Source organism: Aquarana catesbeiana, linkage group LG13, assembly GCF_042186555.1.
Source record: "Aquarana catesbeiana isolate 2022-GZ linkage group LG13, ASM4218655v1, whole genome shotgun sequence".
NCBI lineage: Eukaryota > Metazoa > Chordata > Amphibia > Anura > Ranidae > Aquarana > Aquarana catesbeiana.
In genome coordinates, this window is record NC_133336.1 from 164,901,183 (window position 1) to 164,917,314 (window position 16,132).

A 16,132-nucleotide genomic window follows, 5' to 3' on the forward strand; every position below is an offset into this window, starting at 1 on the left:
AGTCAAGAGGGTTGAGCGTGCCGTAAGAGATCGCCTACGGCCACATCACCCTGAAAGCGCCCGATCTCGTCTGATCTCGGAGGCTAAGCAGGGTCGGGCCTGGTTAGTACCTGGATGGGAGACCGCCTGGGAATACCAGGTGCCGTAGGCTTCTCTTTTTCTTGGAGTTCTGGACTTGCCCTGTTTTTTTCCTCGTTTCCCATCTTGGTGCCGCCAAAGTCAAGAGGGTTGAGCGTGCCATAAGAGATCGCCTACGGCCACATCACCCTGAAAGCGCCCGATCTCGTCTGATCTCGGAGGCTAAGCAGGGTCGGGCCTGGTTAGTACCTGGATGGGAGACCGCCTGGGAATACCAGGTGCCGTAGGCTTCTTTTTTTGGGGGGCGTTCTGGACTTGCCCTGTTTTTTTTCCTCGTTTCCCATCTTGGCGCCGCCAAGGTCAAGAGGGTTGAGCGTGCCGTTAGAGATCGCCTACGGCCACATCACCCTGAAAGCGCCCGATCTCGTCTGATCTCGGAGGCTAAGCAGGGTCGGGCCTGGTTAGTACCTGGATGGGAGACCGCCTGGGAATACCAGGTGCCGTAGGCTTCTTTTTTTTGGGGGAGTTCTGGACTTGCCCTGTTTTTTTTCCTCGTTTCCCATCTTGGCGCCGCCAAGGTCAAGAGGGTTGAGCGTGCCGTTAGAGATCGCCTACGGCCACATCACCCTGAAAGCGCCCGATCTCGTCTGATCTCGGAGGCTAAGCAGGGTCGGGCCTGGTTAGTACCTGGATGGGAGACCGCCTGGGAATACCAGGTGCCGTAGGCTTCTTTTTTTGGGGGGCGTTCTGGACTTGCCCTGTTTTTTTTCCTCGTTTCCCATCTTGGCGCCGCCAAGGTCAAGAGGGTTGAGCGTGCCGTTAGAGATCGCCTACGGCCACATCACCCTGAAAGCGCCCGATCTCGTCTGATCTCGGAGGCTAAGCAGGGTCGGGCCTGGTTAGTACCTGGATGGGAGACCGCCTGGGAATACCAGGTGCCGTAGGCTTCTTTTTTTCTTGGATTTCTGGACTTGCCCTGTTTTTTTTCCTCGTTTCCCATCTTGGCGCCGCCAAAGTCAAGAGGGTTGAGCGTGCCGTAAGAGATCGCCTACGGCCACATCACCCTGAACGCGCCCGATCTCGTCTGATCTCGGAGGCTAAGCAGGGTCGGGCCTGGTTAGTACCTGGATGGGAGACCGCCTGGGAATACCAGGTGCCGTAGGCTTCTTTTTTTCTTGGAGTTCTGGACTTGCCCTGTTTTTTTCCTCGTTTCCCATCTTGGTGCCGCCAAAGTCAAGAGGGTTGAGCGTGCCGTAAGAGATCGCCTACGGCCACATCACCCTGAAAGCGCCCGATCTCGTCTGATCTCGGAGGCTAAGCAGGGTCGGGCCTGGTTAGTACCTGGATGGGAGACCGCCTGGGAATACCAGGTGCCGTAGGCTTCTTTTTTTCTTGGATTTCTGGACTTGCCCTGTTTTTTTTCCTCGTTTCCCATCTTGGCGCCGCCAAAGTCAAGAGGGTTGAGCGTGCCGTAAGAGATCGCCTACGGCCACATCACCCTGAAAGCGCCCGATCTCGTCTGATCTCGGAGGCTAAGCAGGGTCGGGCCTGGTTAGTACCTGGATGGGAGACCGCCTGGGAATACCAGGTGCCGTAGGCTTCTCTTTTTCTTGGAGTTCTGGACTTGCCCTGTTTTTTTCCTCGTTTCCCATCTTGGTGCCGCCAAAGTCAAGAGGGTTGAGCGTGCCGTAAGAGATCGCCTACGGCCACATCACCCTGAAAGCGCCCGATCTCGTCTGATCTCGGAGGCTAAGCAGGGTCGGGCCTGGTTAGTACCTGGATGGGAGACCGCCTGGGAATACCAGGTGCCGTAGGCTTCTTTTTTTGGGGGGCGTTCTGGACTTGCCCTGTTTTTTTTCCTCGTTTCCCATCTTGGCGCCGCCAAGGTCAAGAGGGTTGAGCGTGCCGTTAGAGATCGCCTACGGCCACATCACCCTGAAAGCGCCCGATCTCGTCTGATCTCGGAGGCTAAGCAGGGTCGGGCCTGGTTAGTACCTGGATGGGAGACCGCCTGGGAATACCAGGTGCCGTAGGCTTCTTTTTTTTGGGGGAGTTCTGGACTTGCCCTGTTTTTTTTCCTCGTTTCCCATCTTGGCGCCGCCAAGGTCAAGAGGGTTGAGCGTGCCGTTAGAGATTGCCTACGGCCACATCACCCTGAAAGCGCCCGATCTCGTCTGATCTCGGAGGCTAAGCAGGGTCGGGCCTGGTTAGTACCTGGATGGGAGACCGCCTGGGAATACCAGGTGCCGTAGGCTTCTTTTTTTGGGGGGCGTTCTGGACTTGCCCTGTTTTTTTTCCTCGTTTCCCATCTTGGCGCCGCCAAGGTCAAGAGGGTTGAGCGTGCCGTTAGAGATCGCCTACGGCCACATCACCCTGAAAGCGCCCGATCTCGTCTGATCTCGGAGGCTAAGCAGGGTCGGGCCTGGTTAGTACCTGGATGGGAGACCGCCTGGGAATACCAGGTGCCGTAGGCTTCTTTTTTTCTTGGATTTCTGGACTTGCCCTGTTTTTTTTCCTCGTTTCCCATCTTGGCGCCGCCAAAGTCAAGAGGGTTGAGCGTGCCGTAAGAGATCGCCTACGGCCACATCACCCTGAAAGCGCCCGATCTCGTCTGATCTCGGAGGCTAAGCAGGGTCGGGCCTGGTTAGTACCTGGATGGGAGACCGCCTGGGAATACCAGGTGCCGTAGGCTTCTTTTTTTCTTGGAGTTCTGGACTTGCCCTGTTTTTTTCCTCGTTTCCCATCTTGGTGCCGCCAAAGTCAAGAGGGTTGAGCGTGCCGTAAGAGATCGCCTACGGCCACATCACCCTGAAAGCGCCCGATCTCGTCTGATCTCGGAGGCTAAGCAGGGTCGGGCCTGGTTAGTACCTGGATGGGAGACCGCCTGGGAATACCAGGTGCCGTAGGCTTCTTTTTTTCTTGGATTTCTGGACTTGCCCTGTTTTTTTTCCTCGTTTCCCATCTTGGCGCCGCCAAAGTCAAGAGGGTTGAGCGTGCCGTAAGAGATCGCCTACGGCCACATCACCCTGAAAGCGCCCGATCTCGTCTGATCTCGGAGGCTAAGCAGGGTCGGGCCTGGTTAGTACCTGGATGGGAGACCGCCTGGGAATACCAGGTGCCGTAGGCTTCTTTTTTTTGGGGGAGTTCTGGACTTGCCCTGTTTTTTTTCCTCGTTTCCCATCTTGGCGCCGCCAAGGTCAAGAGGGTTGAGCGTGCCGTTAGAGATCGCCTACGGCCACATCACCCTGAAAGCGCCCGATCTCGTCTGATCTCGGAGGCTAAGCAGGGTCGGGCCTGGTTAGTACCTGGATGGGAGACCGCCTGGGAATACCAGGTGCCGTAGGCTTCTTTTTTTGGGGGGCGTTCTGGACTTGCCCTGTTTTTTTTCCTCGTTTCCCATCTTGGCGCCGCCAAGGTCAAGAGGGTTGAGCGTGCCGTTAGAGATCGCCTACGGCCACATCACCCTGAAAGCGCCCGATCTCGTCTGATCTCGGAGGCTAAGCAGGGTCGGGCCTGGTTAGTACCTGGATGGGAGACCGCCTGGGAATACCAGGTGCCGTAGGCTTCTTTTTTTCTTGGATTTCTGGACTTGCCCTGTTTTTTTTCCTCGTTTCCCATCTTGGCGCCGCCAAAGTCAAGAGGGTTGAGCGTGCCGTAAGAGATCGCCTACGGCCACATCACCCTGAAAGCGCCCGATCTCGACTGATCTCGGAGGCTAAGCAGGGTCGGGCCTGGTTAGTACCTGGATGGGAGACCGCCTGGGAATACCAGGTGCCGTAGGCTTCTTTTTTTCTTGGAGTTCTGGACTTGCCCTGTTTTTTTCCTCGTTTCCCATCTTGGTGCCGCCAAAGTCAAGAGGGTTGAGCGTGCCGTAAGAGATCGCCTACGGCCACATCACCCTGAAAGCGCCCGATCTCGTCTGATCTCGGAGGCTAAGCAGGGTCGGGCCTGGTTAGTACCTGGATGGGAGACCGCCTGGGAATACCAGGTGCCGTAGGCTTCTTTTTTTCTTGGATTTCTGGACTTGCCCTGTTTTTTTTCCTCGTTTCCCATCTTGGCGCCGCCAAAGTCAAGAGGGTTGAGCGTGCCGTAAGAGATCGCCTACGGCCACATCACCCTGAAAGCGCCCGATCTCGTCTGATCTCGGAGGCTAAGCAGGGTCGGGCCTGGTTAGTACCTGGATGGGAGACCGCCTGGGAATACCAGGTGCCGTAGGCTTCTCTTTTTCTTGGAGTTCTGGACTTGCCCTGTTTTTTTCCTCGTTTCCCATCTTGGTGCCGCCAAAGTCAAGAGGGTTGAGCGTGCCGTAAGAGATCGCCTACGGCCACATCACCCTGAAAGCGCCCGATCTCGTCTGATCTCGGAGGCTAAGCAGGGTCGGGCCTGGTTAGTACCTGGATGGGAGACCGCCTGGGAATACCAGGTGCCGTAGGCTTCTTTTTTTGGGGGGCGTTCTGGACTTGCCCTGTTTTTTTTCCTCGTTTCCCATCTTGGCGCCGCCAAGGTCAAGAGGGTTGAGCGTGCCGTTAGAGATCGCCTACGGCCACATCACCCTGAAAGCGCCCGATCTCGTCTGATCTCGGAGGCTAAGCAGGGTCGGGCCTGGTTAGTACCTGGATGGGAGACCGCCTGGGAATACCAGGTGCCGTAGGCTTCTTTTTTTTGGGGGAGTTCTGGACTTGCCCTGTTTTTTTTCCTCGTTTCCCATCTTGGCGCCGCCAAGGTCAAGAGGGTTGAGCGTGCCGTTAGAGATCGCCTACGGCCACATCACCCTGAAAGCGCCCGATCTCGTCTGATCTCGGAGGCTAAGCAGGGTCGGGCCTGGTTAGTACCTGGATGGGAGACCGCCTGGGAATACCAGGTGCCGTAGGCTTCTTTTTTTGGGGGGCGTTCTGGACTTGCCCTGTTTTTTTTCCTCGTTTCCCATCTTGGCGCCGCCAAGGTCAAGAGGGTTGAGCGTGCCGTTAGAGATCGCCTACGGCCACATCACCCTGAAAGCGCCCGATCTCGTCTGATCTCGGAGGCTAAGCAGGGTCGGGCCTGGTTAGTACCTGGATGGGAGACCGCCTGGGAATACCAGGTGCCGTAGGCTTCTTTTTTTCTTGGATTTCTGGACTTGCCCTGTTTTTTTTCCTCGTTTCCCATCTTGGCGCCGCCAAAGTCAAGAGGGTTGAGCGTGCCGTAAGAGATCGCCTACGGCCACATCACCCTGAAAGCGCCCGATCTCGTCTGATCTCGGAGGCTAAGCAGGGTCGGGCCTGGTTAGTACCTGGATGGGAGACCGCCTGGGAATACCAGGTGCCGTAGGCTTCTTTTTTTCTTGGAGTTCTGGACTTGCCCTGTTTTTTTCCTCGTTTCCCATCTTGGTGCCGCCAAAGTCAAGAGGGTTGAGCGTGCCGTAAGAGATCGCCTACGGCCACATCACCCTGAAAGCGCCCGATCTCGTCTGATCTCGGAGGCTAAGCAGGGTCGGGCCTGGTTAGTACCTGGATGGGAGACCGCCTGGGAATACCAGGTGCCGTAGGCTTCTTTTTTTCTTGGATTTCTGGACTTGCCCTGTTTTTTTTCCTCGTTTCCCATCTTGGCGCCGCCAAGGTCAAGAGGGTTGAGCGTGCCGTTAGAGATCGCCTACGGCCACATCACCCTGAAAGCGCCCGATCTCGTCTGATCTCGGAGGCTAAGCAGGGTCGGGCCTGGTTAGTACCTGGATGGGAGACCGCCTGGGAATACCAGGTGCCGTAGGCTTCTTTTTTTGGGGGGCGTTCTGGACTTGCCCTGTTTTTTTTCCTCGTTTCCCATCTTGGCGCCGCCAAGGTCAAGAGGGTTGAGCGTGCCGTTAGAGATCGCCTACGGCCACATCACCCTGAAAGCGCCCGATCTCGTCTGATCTCGGAGGCTAAGCAGGGTCGGGCCTGGTTAGTACCTGGATGGGAGACCGCCTGGGAATACCAGGTGCCGTAGGCTTCTTTTTTTCTTGGATTTCTGGACTTGCCCTGTTTTTTTTCCTCGTTTCCCATCTTGGCGCCGCCAAAGTCAAGAGGGTTGAGCGTGCCGTAAGAGATCGCCTACGGCCACATCACCCTGAAAGCGCCCGATCTCGACTGATCTCGGAGGCTAAGCAGGGTCGGGCCTGGTTAGTACCTGGATGGGAGACCGCCTGGGAATACCAGGTGCCGTAGGCTTCTTTTTTTCTTGGAGTTCTGGACTTGCCCTGTTTTTTTCCTCGTTTCCCATCTTGGTGCCGCCAAAGTCAAGAGGGTTGAGCGTGCCGTAAGAGATCGCCTACGGCCACATCACCCTGAAAGCGCCCGATCTCGTCTGATCTCGGAGGCTAAGCAGGGTCGGGCCTGGTTAGTACCTGGATGGGAGACCGCCTGGGAATACCAGGTGCCGTAGGCTTCTTTTTTTCTTGGATTTCTGGACTTGCCCTGTTTTTTTTCCTCGTTTCCCATCTTGGCGCCGCCAAAGTCAAGAGGGTTGAGCGTGCCGTAAGAGATCGCCTACGGCCACATCACCCTGAAAGCGCCCGATCTCGTCTGATCTCGGAGGCTAAGCAGGGTCGGGCCTGGTTAGTACCTGGATGGGAGACCGCCTGGGAATACCAGGTGCCGTAGGCTTCTCTTTTTCTTGGAGTTCTGGACTTGCCCTGTTTTTTTCCTCGTTTCCCATCTTGGTGCCGCCAAAGTCAAGAGGGTTGAGCGTGCCGTAAGAGATCGCCTACGGCCACATCACCCTGAAAGCGCCCGATCTCGTCTGATCTCGGAGGCTAAGCAGGGTCGGGCCTGGTTAGTACCTGGATGGGAGACCGCCTGGGAATACCAGGTGCCGTAGGCTTCTTTTTTTGGGGGGCGTTCTGGACTTGCCCTGTTTTTTTTCCTCGTTTCCCATCTTGGCGCCGCCAAGGTCAAGAGGGTTGAGCGTGCCGTTAGAGATCGCCTACGGCCACATCACCCTGAAAGCGCCCGATCTCGTCTGATCTCGGAGGCTAAGCAGGGTCGGGCCTGGTTAGTACCTGGATGGGAGACCGCCTGGGAATACCAGGTGCCGTAGGCTTCTTTTTTTTGGGGGAGTTCTGGACTTGCCCTGTTTTTTTTCCTCGTTTCCCATCTTGGCGCCGCCAAGGTCAAGAGGGTTGAGCGTGCCGTTAGAGATCGCCTACGGCCACATCACCCTGAAAGCGCCCGATCTCGTCTGATCTCGGAGGCTAAGCAGGGTCGGGCCTGGTTAGTACCTGGATGGGAGACCGCCTGGGAATACCAGGTGCCGTAGGCTTCTTTTTTTGGGGGGCGTTCTGGACTTGCCCTGTTTTTTTTCCTCGTTTCCCATCTTGGCGCCGCCAAGGTCAAGAGGGTTGAGCGTGCCGTTAGAGATCGCCTACGGCCACATCACCCTGAAAGCGCCCGATCTCGTCTGATCTCGGAGGCTAAGCAGGGTCGGGCCTGGTTAGTACCTGGATGGGAGACCGCCTGGGAATACCAGGTGCCGTAGGCTTCTTTTTTTCTTGGATTTCTGGACTTGCCCTGTTTTTTTTCCTCGTTTCCCATCTTGGCGCCGCCAAAGTCAAGAGGGTTGAGCGTGCCGTAAGAGATCGCCTACGGCCACATCACCCTGAAAGCGCCCGATCTCGTCTGATCTCGGAGGCTAAGCAGGGTCGGGCCTGGTTAGTACCTGGATGGGAGACCGCCTGGGAATACCAGGTGCCGTAGGCTTCTTTTTTTCTTGGAGTTCTGGACTTGCCCTGTTTTTTTCCTCGTTTCCCATCTTGGTGCCGCCAAAGTCAAGAGGGTTGAGCGTGCCGTAAGAGATCGCCTACGGCCACATCACCCTGAAAGCGCCCGATCTCGTCTGATCTCGGAGGCTAAGCAGGGTCGGGCCTGGTTAGTACCTGGATGGGAGACCGCCTGGGAATACCAGGTGCCGTAGGCTTCTTTTTTTCTTGGATTTCTGGACTTGCCCTGTTTTTTTTCCTCGTTTCCCATCTTGGCGCCGCCAAGGTCAAGAGGGTTGAGCGTGCCGTTAGAGATCGCCTACGGCCACATCACCCTGAAAGCGCCCGATCTCGTCTGATCTCGGAGGCTAAGCAGGGTCGGGCCTGGTTAGTACCTGGATGGGAGACCGCCTGGGAATACCAGGTGCCGTAGGCTTCTTTTTTTGGGGGGCGTTCTGGACTTGCCCTGTTTTTTTTCCTCGTTTCCCATCTTGGCGCCGCCAAGGTCAAGAGGGTTGAGCGTGCCGTTAGAGATCGCCTACGGCCACATCACCCTGAAAGCGCCCGATCTCGTCTGATCTCGGAGGCTAAGCAGGGTCGGGCCTGGTTAGTACCTGGATGGGAGACCGCCTGGGAATACCAGGTGCCGTAGGCTTCTTTTTTTCTTGGATTTCTGGACTTGCCCTGTTTTTTTTCCTCGTTTCCCATCTTGGCGCCGCCAAAGTCAAGAGGGTTGAGCGTGCCGTAAGAGATCGCCTACGGCCACATCACCCTGAAAGCGCCCGATCTCGTCTGATCTCGGAGGCTAAGCAGGGTCGGGCCTGGTTAGTACCTGGATGGGAGACCGCCTGGGAATACCAGGTGCCGTAGGCTTCTTTTTTTCTTGGAGTTCTGGACTTGCCCTGTTTTTTTCCTCGTTTCCCATCTTGGTGCCGCCAAAGTCAAGAGGGTTGAGCGTGCCGTAAGAGATCGCCTACGGCCACATCACCCTGAAAGCGCCCGATCTCGTCTGATCTCGGAGGCTAAGCAGGGTCGGGCCTGGTTAGTACCTGGATGGGAGACCGCCTGGGAATACCAGGTGCCGTAGGCTTCTTTTTTTTGGGGGAGTTCTGGACTTGCCCTGTTTTTTTTCCTCGTTTCCCATCTTGGCGCCGCCAAGGTCAAGAGGGTTGAGCGTGCCGTTAGAGATCGCCTACGGCCACATCACCCTGAAAGCGCCCGATCTCGTCTGATCTCGGAGGCTAAGCAGGGTCGGGCCTGGTTAGTACCTGGATGGGAGACCGCCTGGGAATACCAGGTGCCGTAGGCTTCTTTTTTTGGGGGGCGTTCTGGACTTGCCCTGTTTTTTTTCCTCGTTTCCCATCTTGGCGCCGCCAAGGTCAAGAGGGTTGAGCGTGCCGTTAGAGATCGCCTACGGCCACATCACCCTGAAAGCGCCCGATCTTGTCTGATCTCGGAGGCTAAGCAGGGTCGGGCCTGGTTAGTACCTGGATGGGAGACCGCCTGGGAATACCAGGTGCCGTAGGCTTCTTTTTTTCTTGGATTTCTGGACTTGCCCTGTTTTTTTTCCTCGTTTCCCATCTTGGCGCCGCCAAAGTCAAGAGGGTTGAGCGTGCCGTAAGAGATCGCCTACGGCCACATCACCCTGAAAGCGCCCGATCTCGTCTGATCTCGGAGGCTAAGCAGGGTCGGGCCTGGTTAGTACCTGGATGGGAGACCGCCTGGGAATACCAGGTGCCGTAGGCTTCTTTTTTTTGGGGGAGTTCTGGACTTGCCCTGTTTTTTTTCCTCGTTTCCCATCTTGGCGCCGCCAAGGTCAAGAGGGTTGAGCGTGCCGTAAGAGATCGCCTACGGCCACATCACCCTGAAAGCGCCCGATCTCGTCTGATCTCGGAGGCTAAGCAGGGTCGGGCCTGGTTAGTACCTGGATGGGAGACCGCCTGGGAATACCAGGTGCCGTAGGCTTCTTTTTTTCTTGGATTTCTGGACTTGCCCTGTTTTTTTTCCTCGTTTCCCATCTTGGCGCCGCCAAAGTCAAGAGGGTTGAGCGTGCCGTAAGAGATCGCCTACGGCCACATCACCCTGAAAGCGCCCGATCTCGTCTGATCTCGGAGGCTAAGCAGGGTCGGGCCTGGTTAGTACCTGGATGGGAGACCGCCTGGGAATACCAGGTGCCGTAGGCTTCTCTTTTTCTTGGAGTTCTGGACTTGCCCTGTTTTTTTCCTCGTTTCCCATCTTGGTGCCGCCAAAGTCAAGAGGGTTGAGCGTGCCGTAAGAGATCGCCTACGGCCACATCACCCTGAAAGCGCCCGATCTCGTCTGATCTCGGAGGCTAAGCAGGGTCGGGCCTGGTTAGTACCTGGATGGGAGACCGCCTGGGAATACCAGGTGCCGTAGGCTTCTTTTTTTTGGGGGGCGTTCTGGACTTGCCCTGTTTTTTTTCCTCGTTTCCCATCTTGGCGCCGCCAAGGTCAAGAGGGTTGAGCGTGCCGTTAGAGATCGCCTACGGCCACATCACCCTGAAAGCGCCCGATCTCGTCTGATCTCGGAGGCTAAGCAGGGTCGGGCCTGGTTAGTACCTGGATGGGAGACCGCCTGGGAATACCAGGTGCCGTAGGCTTCTTTTTTTGGGGGGCGTTCTGGACTTGCCCTGTTTTTTTTCCTCGTTTCCCATCTTGGCGCCGCCAAGGTCAAGAGGGTTGAGCGTGCCGTTAGAGATCGCCTACGGCCACATCACCCTGAAAGCGCCCGATCTCGTCTGATCTCGGAGGCTAAGCAGGGTCGGGCCTGGTTAGTACCTGGATGGGAGACCGCCTGGGAATACCAGGTGCCGTAGGCTTCTTTTTTTCTTGGATTTCTGGACTTGCCCTGTTTTTTTTCCTCGTTTCCCATCTTGGCGCCGCCAAAGTCAAGAGGGTTGAGCGTGCCGTAAGAGATCGCCTACGGCCACATCACCCTGAAAGCGCCCGATCTCGTCTGATCTCGGAGGCTAAGCAGGGTCGGGCCTGGTTAGTACCTGGATGGGAGACCGCCTGGGAATACCAGGTGCCGTAGGCTTCTTTTTTTCTTGGAGTTCTGGACTTGCCCTGTTTTTTTCCTCGTTTCCCATCTTGGTGCCGCCAAAGTCAAGAGGGTTGAGCGTGCCGTAAGAGATCGCCTACGGCCACATCACCCTGAAAGCGCCCGATCTCGTCTGATCTCGGAGGCTAAGCAGGGTCGGGCCTGGTTAGTACCTGGATGGGAGACCGCCTGGGAATACCAGGTGCCGTAGGCTTCTTTTTTTCTTGGATTTCTGGACTTGCCCTGTTTTTTTTCCTCGTTTCCCATCTTGGCGCCGCCAAAGTCAAGAGGGTTGAGCGTGCCGTAAGAGATCGCCTACGGCCACATCACCCTGAAAGCGCCCGATCTCGTCTGATCTCGGAGGCTAAGCAGGGTCGGGCCTGGTTAGTACCTGGATGGGAGACCGCCTGGGAATACCAGGTGCCGTAGGCTTCTTTTTTTTGGGGGAGTTCTGGACTTGCCCTGTTTTTTTTCCTCGTTTCCCATCTTGGCGCCGCCAAGGTCAAGAGGGTTGAGCGTGCCGTTAGAGATCGCCTACGGCCACATCACCCTGAAAGCGCCCGATCTCGTCTGATCTCGGAGGCTAAGCAGGGTCGGGCCTGGTTAGTACCTGGATGGGAGACCGCCTGGGAATACCAGGTGCCGTAGGCTTCTTTTTTTGGGGGGCGTTCTGGACTTGCCCTGTTTTTTTTCCTCGTTTCCCATCTTGGCGCCGCCAAGGTCAAGAGGGTTGAGCGTGCCGTTAGAGATCGCCTACGGCCACATCACCCTGAAAGCGCCCGATCTCGTCTGATCTCGGAGGCTAAGCAGGGTCGGGCCTGGTTAGTACCTGGATGGGAGACCGCCTGGGAATACCAGGTGCCGTAGGCTTCTTTTTTTCTTGGATTTCTGGACTTGCCCTGTTTTTTTTCCTCGTTTCCCATCTTGGCGCCGCCAAAGTCAAGAGGGTTGAGCGTGCCGTAAGAGATCGCCTACGGCCACATCACCCTGAAAGCGCCCGATCTCGTCTGATCTCGGAGGCTAAGCAGGGTCGGGCCTGGTTAGTACCTGGATGGGAGACCGCCTGGGAATACCAGGTGCCGTAGGCTTCTTTTTTTTGGGGGAGTTCTGGACTTGCCCTGTTTTTTTTCCTCGTTTCCCATCTTGGCGCCGCCAAGGTCAAGAGGGTTGAGCGTGCCGTTAGAGATCGCCTACGGCCACATCACCCTGAAAGCGCCCGATCTCGTCTGATCTCGGAGGCTAAGCAGGGTCGGGCCTGGTTAGTACCTGGATGGGAGACCGCCTGGGAATACCAGGTGCCGTAGGCTTCTTTTTTTGGGGGGCGTTCTGGACTTGCCCTGTTTTTTTTCCTCGTTTCCCATCTTGGCGCCGCCAAGGTCAAGAGGGTTGAGCGTGCCGTTAGAGATCGCCTACGGCCACATCACCCTGAAAGCGCCCGATCTCGTCTGATCTCGGAGGCTAAGCAGGGTCGGGCCTGGTTAGTACCTGGATGGGAGACCGCCTGGGAATACCAGGTGCCGTAGGCTTCTTTTTTTCTTGGATTTCTGGACTTGCCCTGTTTTTTTTCCTCGTTTCCCATCTTGGCGCCGCCAAAGTCAAGAGGGTTGAGCGTGCCGTAAGAGATCGCCTACGGCCACATCACCCTGAAAGCGCCCGATCTCGTCTGATCTCGGAGGCTAAGCAGGGTCGGGCCTGGTTAGTACCTGGATGGGAGACCGCCTGGGAATACCAGGTGCCGTAGGCTTCTTTTTTTCTTGGAGTTCTGGACTTGCCCTTTTTTTTTCCTCGTTTCCCATCTTGGCGCCGCCAAAGTCAAGAGGGTTGAGCGTGCCGTAAGAGATCGCCTACGGCCACATCACCCTGAAAGCGCCCGATCTCGTCTGATCTCGGAGGCTAAGCAGGGTCGGGCCTGGTTAGTACCTGGATGGGAGACCGCCTGGGAATACCAGGTGCCGTAGGCTTCTCTTTTTCTTGGAGTTCTGGACTTGCCCTGTTTTTTTCCTCGTTTCCCATCTTGGTGCCGCCAAAGTCAAGAGGGTTGAGCGTGCCGTAAGAGATCGCCTACGGCCACATCACCCTGAAAGCGCCCGATCTCGTCTGATCTCGGAGGCTAAGCAGGGTCGGGCCTGGTTAGTACCTGGATGGGAGACCGCCTGGGAATACCAGGTGCCGTAGGCTTCTTTTTTTGGGGGGCGTTCTGGACTTGCCCTGTTTTTTTTCCTCGTTTCCCATCTTGGCGCCGCCAAGGTCAAGAGGGTTGAGCGTGCCGTTAGAGATCGCCTACGGCCACATCACCCTGAAAGCGCCCGATCTCGTCTGATCTCGGAGGCTAAGCAGGGTCGGGCCTGGTTAGTACCTGGATGGGAGACCGCCTGGGAATACCAGGTGCCGTAGGCTTCTTTTTTTTGGGGGAGTTCTGGACTTGCCCTGTTTTTTTTCCTCGTTTCCCATCTTGGCGCCGCCAAGGTCAAGAGGGTTGAGCGTGCCGTTAGAGATCGCCTACGGCCACATCACCCTGAAAGCGCCCGATCTCGTCTGATCTCGGAGGCTAAGCAGGGTCGGGCCTGGTTAGTACCTGGATGGGAGACCGCCTGGGAATACCAGGTGCCGTAGGCTTCTTTTTTTGGGGGGCGTTCTGGACTTGCCCTGTTTTTTTTCCTCGTTTCCCATCTTGGCGCCGCCAAGGTCAAGAGGGTTGAGCGTGCCGTTAGAGATCGCCTACGGCCACATCACCCTGAAAGCGCCCGATCTCGTCTGATCTCGGAGGCTAAGCAGGGTCGGGCCTGGTTAGTACCTGGATGGGAGACCGCCTGGGAATACCAGGTGCCGTAGGCTTCTTTTTTTCTTGGATTTCTGGACTTGCCCTGTTTTTTTTCCTCGTTTCCCATCTTGGCGCCGCCAAAGTCAAGAGGGTTGAGCGTGCCGTAAGAGATCGCCTACGGCCACATCACCCTGAAAGCGCCCGATCTCGTCTGATCTCGGAGGCTAAGCAGGGTCGGGCCTGGTTAGTACCTGGATGGGAGACCGCCTGGGAATACCAGGTGCCGTAGGCTTCTTTTTTTCTTGGAGTTCTGGACTTGCCCTGTTTTTTTCCTCGTTTCCCATCTTGGTGCCGCCAAAGTCAAGAGGGTTGAGCGTGCCGTAAGAGATCGCCTACGGCCACATCACCCTGAAAGCGCCCGATCTCGTCTGATCTCGGAGGCTAAGCAGGGTCGGGCCTGGTTAGTACCTGGATGGGAGACCGCCTGGGAATACCAGGTGCCGTAGGCTTCTTTTTTTCTTGGATTTCTGGACTTGCCCTGTTTTTTTTCCTCGTTTCCCATCTTGGCGCCGCCAAAGTCAAGAGGGTTGAGCGTGCCGTAAGAGATCGCCTACGGCCACATCACCCTGAAAGCGCCCGATCTCGTCTGATCTCGGAGGCTAAGCAGGGTCGGGCCTGGTTAGTACCTGGATGGGAGACCGCCTGGGAATACCAGGTGCCGTAGGCTTCTTTTTTTTGGGGGAGTTCTGGACTTGCCCTGTTTTTTTTCCTCGTTTCCCATCTTGGCGCCGCCAAGGTCAAGAGGGTTGAGCGTGCCGTTAGAGATCGCCTACGGCCACATCACCCTGAAAGCGCCCGATCTCGTCTGATCTCGGAGGCTAAGCAGGGTCGGGCCTGGTTAGTACCTGGATGGGAGACCGCCTGGGAATACCAGGTGCCGTAGGCTTCTTTTTTTGGGGGGCGTTCTGGACTTGCCCTGTTTTTTTTCCTCGTTTCCCATCTTGGCGCCGCCAAGGTCAAGAGGGTTGAGCGTGCCGTTAGAGATCGCCTACGGCCACATCACCCTGAAAGCGCCTGATCTCGTCTGATCTCGGAGGCTAAGCAGGGTCGGGCCTGGTTAGTACCTGGATGGGAGACCGCCTGGGAATACCAGGTGCCGTAGGCTTCTTTTTTTCTTGGATTTCTGGACTTGCCCTGTTTTTTTTCCTCGTTTCCCATCTTGGCGCCGCCAAAGTCAAGAGGGTTGAGCGTGCCGTAAGAGATCGCCTACGGCCACATCACCCTGAAAGCGCCCGATCTCGTCTGATCTCGGAGGCTAAGCAGGGTCGGGCCTGGTTAGTACCTGGATGGGAGACCGCCTGGGAATACCAGGTGCCGTAGGCTTCTTTTTTTTGGGGGAGTTCTGGACTTGCCCTGTTTTTTTTCCTCGTTTCCCATCTTGGCGCCGCCAAGGTCAAGAGGGTTGAGCGTGCCGTTAGAGATCGCCTACGGCCACATCACCCTGAAAGCGCCCGATCTCGTCTGATCTCGGAGGCTAAGCAGGGTCGGGCCTGGTTAGTACCTGGATGGGAGACCGCCTGGGAATACCAGGTGCCGTAGGCTTCTTTTTTTGGGGGGCGTTCTGGACTTGCCCTGTTTTTTTTCCTCGTTTCCCATCTTGGCGCCGCCAAGGTCAAGAGGGTTGAGCGTGCCGTTAGAGATCGCCTACGGCCACATCACCCTGAAAGCGCCCGATCTCGTCTGATCTCGGAGGCTAAGCAGGGTCGGGCCTGGTTAGTACCTGGATGGGAGACCGCCTGGGAATACCAGGTGCCGTAGGCTTCTTTTTTTCTTGGATTTCTGGACTTGCCCTGTTTTTTTTCCTCGTTTCCCATCTTGGCGCCGCCAAAGTCAAGAGGGTTGAGCGTGCCGTAAGAGATCGCCTACGGCCACATCACCCTGAAAGCGCCCGATCTCGTCTGATCTCGGAGGCTAAGCAGGGTCGGGCCTGGTTAGTACCTGGATGGGAGACCGCCTGGGAATACCAGGTGCCGTAGGCTTCTTTTTTTCTTGGAGTTCTGGACTTGCCCTGTTTTTTTCCTCGTTTCCCATCTTGGTGCCGCCAAAGTCAAGAGGGTTGAGCGTGCCGTAAGAGATCGCCTACGGCCACATCACCCTGAAAGCGCCCGATCTCGTCTGATCTCGGAGGCTAAGCAGGGTCGGGCCTGGTTAGTACCTGGATGGGAGACCGCCTGGGAATACCAGGTGCCGTAGGCTTCTTTTTTTCTTGGATTTCTGGACTTGCCCTGTTTTTTTTCCTCGTTTCCCATCTTGGCGCCGCCAAAGTCAAGAGGGTTGAGCGTGCCGTAAGAGATCGCCTACGGCCACATCACCCTGAAAGCGCCCGATCTCGTCTGATCTCGGAGGCTAAGCAGGGTCGGGCCTGGTTAGTACCTGGATGGGAGACCGCCTGGGAATACCAGGTGCCGTAGGCTTCTTTTTTTTGGGGGAGTTCTGGACTTGCCCTGTTTTTTTTCCTCGTTTCC

The 16,132-nt window shown here is 56.5% G+C and overlaps 74 non-coding genes across 74 annotated transcripts; all 74 read left to right on the forward strand.

Moving 5' to 3' along the window:
- Positions 1 to 32: 32 nt before the first annotated feature.
- Positions 33 to 151, forward strand: LOC141119389 (5S ribosomal RNA). Its single transcript, XR_012238731.1, has one exon. It is a non-coding gene; the product is annotated as a 5S ribosomal RNA (ribosomal RNA).
- Positions 152 to 249: 98 nt separating this feature from the next.
- Positions 250 to 368, forward strand: LOC141119390 (5S ribosomal RNA). The gene has a single exon (XR_012238732.1). It is a non-coding gene; the product is annotated as a 5S ribosomal RNA (ribosomal RNA).
- Positions 369 to 468: 100 nt separating this feature from the next.
- On the forward strand, positions 469 to 587 carry LOC141119391 (5S ribosomal RNA). The gene has a single exon (XR_012238733.1). It is a non-coding gene; the product is annotated as a 5S ribosomal RNA (ribosomal RNA).
- Positions 588 to 687: 100 nt separating this feature from the next.
- Positions 688 to 806, forward strand: LOC141119392 (5S ribosomal RNA). Its single transcript, XR_012238734.1, has one exon. It is a non-coding gene; the product is annotated as a 5S ribosomal RNA (ribosomal RNA).
- Positions 807 to 906: 100 nt separating this feature from the next.
- Positions 907 to 1,025, forward strand: LOC141119394 (5S ribosomal RNA). Its single transcript, XR_012238736.1, has one exon. It is a non-coding gene; the product is annotated as a 5S ribosomal RNA (ribosomal RNA).
- A 99-nt stretch (positions 1,026 to 1,124) lies between these two features.
- Positions 1,125 to 1,243, forward strand: LOC141119927 (5S ribosomal RNA). The gene has a single exon (XR_012239260.1). It is a non-coding gene; the product is annotated as a 5S ribosomal RNA (ribosomal RNA).
- A 98-nt stretch (positions 1,244 to 1,341) lies between these two features.
- Positions 1,342 to 1,460, forward strand: LOC141119395 (5S ribosomal RNA). The gene has a single exon (XR_012238737.1). It is a non-coding gene; the product is annotated as a 5S ribosomal RNA (ribosomal RNA).
- Positions 1,461 to 1,559: 99 nt separating this feature from the next.
- On the forward strand, positions 1,560 to 1,678 carry LOC141119396 (5S ribosomal RNA). The gene has a single exon (XR_012238738.1). It is a non-coding gene; the product is annotated as a 5S ribosomal RNA (ribosomal RNA).
- A 98-nt stretch (positions 1,679 to 1,776) lies between these two features.
- LOC141119397 (5S ribosomal RNA) lies at positions 1,777 to 1,895 on the forward strand. Its single transcript, XR_012238739.1, has one exon. It is a non-coding gene; the product is annotated as a 5S ribosomal RNA (ribosomal RNA).
- A 100-nt stretch (positions 1,896 to 1,995) lies between these two features.
- Positions 1,996 to 2,114, forward strand: LOC141119398 (5S ribosomal RNA). The gene has a single exon (XR_012238740.1). It is a non-coding gene; the product is annotated as a 5S ribosomal RNA (ribosomal RNA).
- Positions 2,115 to 2,214: 100 nt separating this feature from the next.
- On the forward strand, positions 2,215 to 2,333 carry LOC141119400 (5S ribosomal RNA). Its single transcript, XR_012238742.1, has one exon. It is a non-coding gene; the product is annotated as a 5S ribosomal RNA (ribosomal RNA).
- A 100-nt stretch (positions 2,334 to 2,433) lies between these two features.
- Positions 2,434 to 2,552, forward strand: LOC141119401 (5S ribosomal RNA). Its single transcript, XR_012238743.1, has one exon. It is a non-coding gene; the product is annotated as a 5S ribosomal RNA (ribosomal RNA).
- Positions 2,553 to 2,651: 99 nt separating this feature from the next.
- LOC141119402 (5S ribosomal RNA) lies at positions 2,652 to 2,770 on the forward strand. Its single transcript, XR_012238744.1, has one exon. It is a non-coding gene; the product is annotated as a 5S ribosomal RNA (ribosomal RNA).
- Positions 2,771 to 2,868: 98 nt separating this feature from the next.
- On the forward strand, positions 2,869 to 2,987 carry LOC141119403 (5S ribosomal RNA). Its single transcript, XR_012238745.1, has one exon. It is a non-coding gene; the product is annotated as a 5S ribosomal RNA (ribosomal RNA).
- Positions 2,988 to 3,086: 99 nt separating this feature from the next.
- LOC141119404 (5S ribosomal RNA) lies at positions 3,087 to 3,205 on the forward strand. Its single transcript, XR_012238746.1, has one exon. It is a non-coding gene; the product is annotated as a 5S ribosomal RNA (ribosomal RNA).
- Positions 3,206 to 3,305: 100 nt separating this feature from the next.
- Positions 3,306 to 3,424, forward strand: LOC141119405 (5S ribosomal RNA). Its single transcript, XR_012238747.1, has one exon. It is a non-coding gene; the product is annotated as a 5S ribosomal RNA (ribosomal RNA).
- Positions 3,425 to 3,524: 100 nt separating this feature from the next.
- LOC141119406 (5S ribosomal RNA) lies at positions 3,525 to 3,643 on the forward strand. The gene has a single exon (XR_012238748.1). It is a non-coding gene; the product is annotated as a 5S ribosomal RNA (ribosomal RNA).
- Positions 3,644 to 3,742: 99 nt separating this feature from the next.
- LOC141120278 (5S ribosomal RNA) lies at positions 3,743 to 3,861 on the forward strand. The gene has a single exon (XR_012239603.1). It is a non-coding gene; the product is annotated as a 5S ribosomal RNA (ribosomal RNA).
- Positions 3,862 to 3,959: 98 nt separating this feature from the next.
- LOC141119407 (5S ribosomal RNA) lies at positions 3,960 to 4,078 on the forward strand. The gene has a single exon (XR_012238749.1). It is a non-coding gene; the product is annotated as a 5S ribosomal RNA (ribosomal RNA).
- Positions 4,079 to 4,177: 99 nt separating this feature from the next.
- LOC141119408 (5S ribosomal RNA) lies at positions 4,178 to 4,296 on the forward strand. Its single transcript, XR_012238750.1, has one exon. It is a non-coding gene; the product is annotated as a 5S ribosomal RNA (ribosomal RNA).
- A 98-nt stretch (positions 4,297 to 4,394) lies between these two features.
- Positions 4,395 to 4,513, forward strand: LOC141119409 (5S ribosomal RNA). Its single transcript, XR_012238751.1, has one exon. It is a non-coding gene; the product is annotated as a 5S ribosomal RNA (ribosomal RNA).
- A 100-nt stretch (positions 4,514 to 4,613) lies between these two features.
- LOC141119411 (5S ribosomal RNA) lies at positions 4,614 to 4,732 on the forward strand. The gene has a single exon (XR_012238753.1). It is a non-coding gene; the product is annotated as a 5S ribosomal RNA (ribosomal RNA).
- A 100-nt stretch (positions 4,733 to 4,832) lies between these two features.
- LOC141119412 (5S ribosomal RNA) lies at positions 4,833 to 4,951 on the forward strand. The gene has a single exon (XR_012238754.1). It is a non-coding gene; the product is annotated as a 5S ribosomal RNA (ribosomal RNA).
- A 100-nt stretch (positions 4,952 to 5,051) lies between these two features.
- LOC141119413 (5S ribosomal RNA) lies at positions 5,052 to 5,170 on the forward strand. The gene has a single exon (XR_012238755.1). It is a non-coding gene; the product is annotated as a 5S ribosomal RNA (ribosomal RNA).
- A 99-nt stretch (positions 5,171 to 5,269) lies between these two features.
- On the forward strand, positions 5,270 to 5,388 carry LOC141119414 (5S ribosomal RNA). Its single transcript, XR_012238756.1, has one exon. It is a non-coding gene; the product is annotated as a 5S ribosomal RNA (ribosomal RNA).
- A 98-nt stretch (positions 5,389 to 5,486) lies between these two features.
- LOC141119415 (5S ribosomal RNA) lies at positions 5,487 to 5,605 on the forward strand. The gene has a single exon (XR_012238757.1). It is a non-coding gene; the product is annotated as a 5S ribosomal RNA (ribosomal RNA).
- Positions 5,606 to 5,704: 99 nt separating this feature from the next.
- LOC141119416 (5S ribosomal RNA) lies at positions 5,705 to 5,823 on the forward strand. The gene has a single exon (XR_012238758.1). It is a non-coding gene; the product is annotated as a 5S ribosomal RNA (ribosomal RNA).
- A 100-nt stretch (positions 5,824 to 5,923) lies between these two features.
- On the forward strand, positions 5,924 to 6,042 carry LOC141119417 (5S ribosomal RNA). Its single transcript, XR_012238759.1, has one exon. It is a non-coding gene; the product is annotated as a 5S ribosomal RNA (ribosomal RNA).
- A 99-nt stretch (positions 6,043 to 6,141) lies between these two features.
- Positions 6,142 to 6,260, forward strand: LOC141120279 (5S ribosomal RNA). Its single transcript, XR_012239604.1, has one exon. It is a non-coding gene; the product is annotated as a 5S ribosomal RNA (ribosomal RNA).
- A 98-nt stretch (positions 6,261 to 6,358) lies between these two features.
- On the forward strand, positions 6,359 to 6,477 carry LOC141119419 (5S ribosomal RNA). Its single transcript, XR_012238760.1, has one exon. It is a non-coding gene; the product is annotated as a 5S ribosomal RNA (ribosomal RNA).
- Positions 6,478 to 6,576: 99 nt separating this feature from the next.
- LOC141119420 (5S ribosomal RNA) lies at positions 6,577 to 6,695 on the forward strand. The gene has a single exon (XR_012238761.1). It is a non-coding gene; the product is annotated as a 5S ribosomal RNA (ribosomal RNA).
- Positions 6,696 to 6,793: 98 nt separating this feature from the next.
- On the forward strand, positions 6,794 to 6,912 carry LOC141119421 (5S ribosomal RNA). The gene has a single exon (XR_012238762.1). It is a non-coding gene; the product is annotated as a 5S ribosomal RNA (ribosomal RNA).
- Positions 6,913 to 7,012: 100 nt separating this feature from the next.
- LOC141119423 (5S ribosomal RNA) lies at positions 7,013 to 7,131 on the forward strand. The gene has a single exon (XR_012238764.1). It is a non-coding gene; the product is annotated as a 5S ribosomal RNA (ribosomal RNA).
- A 100-nt stretch (positions 7,132 to 7,231) lies between these two features.
- LOC141119425 (5S ribosomal RNA) lies at positions 7,232 to 7,350 on the forward strand. Its single transcript, XR_012238765.1, has one exon. It is a non-coding gene; the product is annotated as a 5S ribosomal RNA (ribosomal RNA).
- A 100-nt stretch (positions 7,351 to 7,450) lies between these two features.
- LOC141119426 (5S ribosomal RNA) lies at positions 7,451 to 7,569 on the forward strand. The gene has a single exon (XR_012238766.1). It is a non-coding gene; the product is annotated as a 5S ribosomal RNA (ribosomal RNA).
- A 99-nt stretch (positions 7,570 to 7,668) lies between these two features.
- On the forward strand, positions 7,669 to 7,787 carry LOC141119427 (5S ribosomal RNA). The gene has a single exon (XR_012238767.1). It is a non-coding gene; the product is annotated as a 5S ribosomal RNA (ribosomal RNA).
- A 98-nt stretch (positions 7,788 to 7,885) lies between these two features.
- Positions 7,886 to 8,004, forward strand: LOC141119428 (5S ribosomal RNA). Its single transcript, XR_012238768.1, has one exon. It is a non-coding gene; the product is annotated as a 5S ribosomal RNA (ribosomal RNA).
- A 99-nt stretch (positions 8,005 to 8,103) lies between these two features.
- Positions 8,104 to 8,222, forward strand: LOC141119429 (5S ribosomal RNA). Its single transcript, XR_012238769.1, has one exon. It is a non-coding gene; the product is annotated as a 5S ribosomal RNA (ribosomal RNA).
- Positions 8,223 to 8,322: 100 nt separating this feature from the next.
- Positions 8,323 to 8,441, forward strand: LOC141119430 (5S ribosomal RNA). The gene has a single exon (XR_012238770.1). It is a non-coding gene; the product is annotated as a 5S ribosomal RNA (ribosomal RNA).
- A 99-nt stretch (positions 8,442 to 8,540) lies between these two features.
- On the forward strand, positions 8,541 to 8,659 carry LOC141119431 (5S ribosomal RNA). The gene has a single exon (XR_012238771.1). It is a non-coding gene; the product is annotated as a 5S ribosomal RNA (ribosomal RNA).
- Positions 8,660 to 8,757: 98 nt separating this feature from the next.
- On the forward strand, positions 8,758 to 8,876 carry LOC141119432 (5S ribosomal RNA). The gene has a single exon (XR_012238772.1). It is a non-coding gene; the product is annotated as a 5S ribosomal RNA (ribosomal RNA).
- A 100-nt stretch (positions 8,877 to 8,976) lies between these two features.
- On the forward strand, positions 8,977 to 9,095 carry LOC141119433 (5S ribosomal RNA). The gene has a single exon (XR_012238773.1). It is a non-coding gene; the product is annotated as a 5S ribosomal RNA (ribosomal RNA).
- A 100-nt stretch (positions 9,096 to 9,195) lies between these two features.
- Positions 9,196 to 9,314, forward strand: LOC141120326 (5S ribosomal RNA). The gene has a single exon (XR_012239650.1). It is a non-coding gene; the product is annotated as a 5S ribosomal RNA (ribosomal RNA).
- Positions 9,315 to 9,413: 99 nt separating this feature from the next.
- LOC141119435 (5S ribosomal RNA) lies at positions 9,414 to 9,532 on the forward strand. Its single transcript, XR_012238775.1, has one exon. It is a non-coding gene; the product is annotated as a 5S ribosomal RNA (ribosomal RNA).
- A 100-nt stretch (positions 9,533 to 9,632) lies between these two features.
- Positions 9,633 to 9,751, forward strand: LOC141119436 (5S ribosomal RNA). Its single transcript, XR_012238776.1, has one exon. It is a non-coding gene; the product is annotated as a 5S ribosomal RNA (ribosomal RNA).
- Positions 9,752 to 9,850: 99 nt separating this feature from the next.
- LOC141119437 (5S ribosomal RNA) lies at positions 9,851 to 9,969 on the forward strand. The gene has a single exon (XR_012238777.1). It is a non-coding gene; the product is annotated as a 5S ribosomal RNA (ribosomal RNA).
- A 98-nt stretch (positions 9,970 to 10,067) lies between these two features.
- Positions 10,068 to 10,186, forward strand: LOC141119438 (5S ribosomal RNA). The gene has a single exon (XR_012238778.1). It is a non-coding gene; the product is annotated as a 5S ribosomal RNA (ribosomal RNA).
- Positions 10,187 to 10,287: 101 nt separating this feature from the next.
- On the forward strand, positions 10,288 to 10,406 carry LOC141119439 (5S ribosomal RNA). Its single transcript, XR_012238779.1, has one exon. It is a non-coding gene; the product is annotated as a 5S ribosomal RNA (ribosomal RNA).
- Positions 10,407 to 10,506: 100 nt separating this feature from the next.
- LOC141119440 (5S ribosomal RNA) lies at positions 10,507 to 10,625 on the forward strand. The gene has a single exon (XR_012238780.1). It is a non-coding gene; the product is annotated as a 5S ribosomal RNA (ribosomal RNA).
- A 99-nt stretch (positions 10,626 to 10,724) lies between these two features.
- Positions 10,725 to 10,843, forward strand: LOC141119441 (5S ribosomal RNA). The gene has a single exon (XR_012238781.1). It is a non-coding gene; the product is annotated as a 5S ribosomal RNA (ribosomal RNA).
- A 98-nt stretch (positions 10,844 to 10,941) lies between these two features.
- LOC141119442 (5S ribosomal RNA) lies at positions 10,942 to 11,060 on the forward strand. The gene has a single exon (XR_012238782.1). It is a non-coding gene; the product is annotated as a 5S ribosomal RNA (ribosomal RNA).
- Positions 11,061 to 11,159: 99 nt separating this feature from the next.
- LOC141119443 (5S ribosomal RNA) lies at positions 11,160 to 11,278 on the forward strand. Its single transcript, XR_012238783.1, has one exon. It is a non-coding gene; the product is annotated as a 5S ribosomal RNA (ribosomal RNA).
- Positions 11,279 to 11,378: 100 nt separating this feature from the next.
- Positions 11,379 to 11,497, forward strand: LOC141119444 (5S ribosomal RNA). Its single transcript, XR_012238784.1, has one exon. It is a non-coding gene; the product is annotated as a 5S ribosomal RNA (ribosomal RNA).
- A 100-nt stretch (positions 11,498 to 11,597) lies between these two features.
- On the forward strand, positions 11,598 to 11,716 carry LOC141119446 (5S ribosomal RNA). Its single transcript, XR_012238786.1, has one exon. It is a non-coding gene; the product is annotated as a 5S ribosomal RNA (ribosomal RNA).
- Positions 11,717 to 11,815: 99 nt separating this feature from the next.
- On the forward strand, positions 11,816 to 11,934 carry LOC141119447 (5S ribosomal RNA). The gene has a single exon (XR_012238787.1). It is a non-coding gene; the product is annotated as a 5S ribosomal RNA (ribosomal RNA).
- A 100-nt stretch (positions 11,935 to 12,034) lies between these two features.
- On the forward strand, positions 12,035 to 12,153 carry LOC141119448 (5S ribosomal RNA). Its single transcript, XR_012238788.1, has one exon. It is a non-coding gene; the product is annotated as a 5S ribosomal RNA (ribosomal RNA).
- A 100-nt stretch (positions 12,154 to 12,253) lies between these two features.
- Positions 12,254 to 12,372, forward strand: LOC141119449 (5S ribosomal RNA). Its single transcript, XR_012238789.1, has one exon. It is a non-coding gene; the product is annotated as a 5S ribosomal RNA (ribosomal RNA).
- A 99-nt stretch (positions 12,373 to 12,471) lies between these two features.
- LOC141119451 (5S ribosomal RNA) lies at positions 12,472 to 12,590 on the forward strand. The gene has a single exon (XR_012238790.1). It is a non-coding gene; the product is annotated as a 5S ribosomal RNA (ribosomal RNA).
- Positions 12,591 to 12,688: 98 nt separating this feature from the next.
- Positions 12,689 to 12,807, forward strand: LOC141119452 (5S ribosomal RNA). Its single transcript, XR_012238791.1, has one exon. It is a non-coding gene; the product is annotated as a 5S ribosomal RNA (ribosomal RNA).
- A 98-nt stretch (positions 12,808 to 12,905) lies between these two features.
- Positions 12,906 to 13,024, forward strand: LOC141119453 (5S ribosomal RNA). The gene has a single exon (XR_012238792.1). It is a non-coding gene; the product is annotated as a 5S ribosomal RNA (ribosomal RNA).
- A 100-nt stretch (positions 13,025 to 13,124) lies between these two features.
- On the forward strand, positions 13,125 to 13,243 carry LOC141119454 (5S ribosomal RNA). The gene has a single exon (XR_012238793.1). It is a non-coding gene; the product is annotated as a 5S ribosomal RNA (ribosomal RNA).
- A 100-nt stretch (positions 13,244 to 13,343) lies between these two features.
- On the forward strand, positions 13,344 to 13,462 carry LOC141119455 (5S ribosomal RNA). The gene has a single exon (XR_012238794.1). It is a non-coding gene; the product is annotated as a 5S ribosomal RNA (ribosomal RNA).
- A 100-nt stretch (positions 13,463 to 13,562) lies between these two features.
- Positions 13,563 to 13,681, forward strand: LOC141119456 (5S ribosomal RNA). Its single transcript, XR_012238795.1, has one exon. It is a non-coding gene; the product is annotated as a 5S ribosomal RNA (ribosomal RNA).
- Positions 13,682 to 13,780: 99 nt separating this feature from the next.
- LOC141119458 (5S ribosomal RNA) lies at positions 13,781 to 13,899 on the forward strand. The gene has a single exon (XR_012238797.1). It is a non-coding gene; the product is annotated as a 5S ribosomal RNA (ribosomal RNA).
- A 98-nt stretch (positions 13,900 to 13,997) lies between these two features.
- Positions 13,998 to 14,116, forward strand: LOC141119459 (5S ribosomal RNA). Its single transcript, XR_012238798.1, has one exon. It is a non-coding gene; the product is annotated as a 5S ribosomal RNA (ribosomal RNA).
- Positions 14,117 to 14,215: 99 nt separating this feature from the next.
- Positions 14,216 to 14,334, forward strand: LOC141119460 (5S ribosomal RNA). Its single transcript, XR_012238799.1, has one exon. It is a non-coding gene; the product is annotated as a 5S ribosomal RNA (ribosomal RNA).
- Positions 14,335 to 14,434: 100 nt separating this feature from the next.
- Positions 14,435 to 14,553, forward strand: LOC141119461 (5S ribosomal RNA). The gene has a single exon (XR_012238800.1). It is a non-coding gene; the product is annotated as a 5S ribosomal RNA (ribosomal RNA).
- A 100-nt stretch (positions 14,554 to 14,653) lies between these two features.
- LOC141120103 (5S ribosomal RNA) lies at positions 14,654 to 14,772 on the forward strand. Its single transcript, XR_012239433.1, has one exon. It is a non-coding gene; the product is annotated as a 5S ribosomal RNA (ribosomal RNA).
- A 99-nt stretch (positions 14,773 to 14,871) lies between these two features.
- Positions 14,872 to 14,990, forward strand: LOC141119462 (5S ribosomal RNA). The gene has a single exon (XR_012238801.1). It is a non-coding gene; the product is annotated as a 5S ribosomal RNA (ribosomal RNA).
- A 100-nt stretch (positions 14,991 to 15,090) lies between these two features.
- On the forward strand, positions 15,091 to 15,209 carry LOC141119463 (5S ribosomal RNA). Its single transcript, XR_012238802.1, has one exon. It is a non-coding gene; the product is annotated as a 5S ribosomal RNA (ribosomal RNA).
- Positions 15,210 to 15,309: 100 nt separating this feature from the next.
- Positions 15,310 to 15,428, forward strand: LOC141119464 (5S ribosomal RNA). Its single transcript, XR_012238803.1, has one exon. It is a non-coding gene; the product is annotated as a 5S ribosomal RNA (ribosomal RNA).
- A 99-nt stretch (positions 15,429 to 15,527) lies between these two features.
- On the forward strand, positions 15,528 to 15,646 carry LOC141119465 (5S ribosomal RNA). Its single transcript, XR_012238804.1, has one exon. It is a non-coding gene; the product is annotated as a 5S ribosomal RNA (ribosomal RNA).
- A 98-nt stretch (positions 15,647 to 15,744) lies between these two features.
- On the forward strand, positions 15,745 to 15,863 carry LOC141119467 (5S ribosomal RNA). Its single transcript, XR_012238805.1, has one exon. It is a non-coding gene; the product is annotated as a 5S ribosomal RNA (ribosomal RNA).
- A 99-nt stretch (positions 15,864 to 15,962) lies between these two features.
- LOC141119468 (5S ribosomal RNA) lies at positions 15,963 to 16,081 on the forward strand. The gene has a single exon (XR_012238806.1). It is a non-coding gene; the product is annotated as a 5S ribosomal RNA (ribosomal RNA).
- Positions 16,082 to 16,132: the final 51 nt, after the last annotated feature.